An 858-nucleotide genomic window follows, 5' to 3' on the forward strand; every position below is an offset into this window, starting at 1 on the left:
AAAGTACCCAAACAGCATAGCAACCACCTAGAAAGTACCCAAACAGCATAGCAACCACATAGAAACTACCCAAACAGCATAACAACCACCTAGAAACTACCCCAAACAGCATAGCAACTACCTAGCTAGCACCCAGAGTCTGTCTCTGCAGGTTTGTATGTTACGTGTGTGTTTTGCCCAGAGGTTTGTTAGCACAAACACTATTAGACTGAGGCACATATGTAAGCAAACACAGATGTTGTGTATTTAGTCTTGAATCATATTGAGTATCACAGATAATGCTCAATAAGACGACAACATGTAAAGTCATGTGAACGCCTTTATCGGGATAAAAATCATAAATGGTTTAATCCTAAAATGATTTTTGCCCATTTCTCTGATTTCACGTTGCATTTAAACACCTTAATAGTTCTTACCGGCTTGTCTAATGACTGCTGACTATTTGACATCAACAGCAGAGAATAACTGAGTGATTTCAACTCTCATGTAAATGTGGGTTTCTTGCGTTGTTTTCTTGTTATCAGTGTTTTGGTGTGCATGTAAACGCATTTAATGATGTCAAACGTGGAGTGATATTTTTTGGAACTTGACAGCCATTTTTTGTCTGTAATAAAGTTTTTAATAAGCCAGATGTTTTGGCAAACTGTGGTATTTAGGCATTTATAGTTATAAAACTATATTTGCTTTTATTTAACCCAGTATCCTCTGAAGAACAGGAGACATCATGGGGACGAGTGAAACTGCAGTTTTCAGAACGTGTTTGACTCCTCAAAGCTTTACAAGGTCAGTCACTGTGTGTGTGTGTGTGTGTGTGTGTGTGTGTGTGTGTGTGTGTGTGTGTGTGTGTGTTGATAAGTG

At 38.3% G+C, this 858-nt stretch overlaps 1 protein-coding gene across 1 annotated transcript in view; it reads left to right on the forward strand.

Annotated features, from left to right (window-relative positions):
• Positions 1 to 734: 734 nt before the first annotated feature.
• The window catches only part of LOC127452196 (envoplakin-like), a 41,304-nt gene continuing 41,180 nt past the window's right edge, over positions 735 to 858 (forward strand). Inside the window, exon 1 of the mRNA XM_051717494.1 lies at positions 735 to 783. The gene's annotated coding sequence lies outside the window, so the exon portion shown is untranslated. The remainder of the gene's footprint in view (positions 784 to 858) is intronic.

This window comes from Myxocyprinus asiaticus, chromosome 14 (genome assembly GCF_019703515.2).
Source record: "Myxocyprinus asiaticus isolate MX2 ecotype Aquarium Trade chromosome 14, UBuf_Myxa_2, whole genome shotgun sequence".
In the NCBI taxonomy this organism is placed as follows: Eukaryota; Metazoa; Chordata; class Actinopteri; order Cypriniformes; family Catostomidae; genus Myxocyprinus; species Myxocyprinus asiaticus.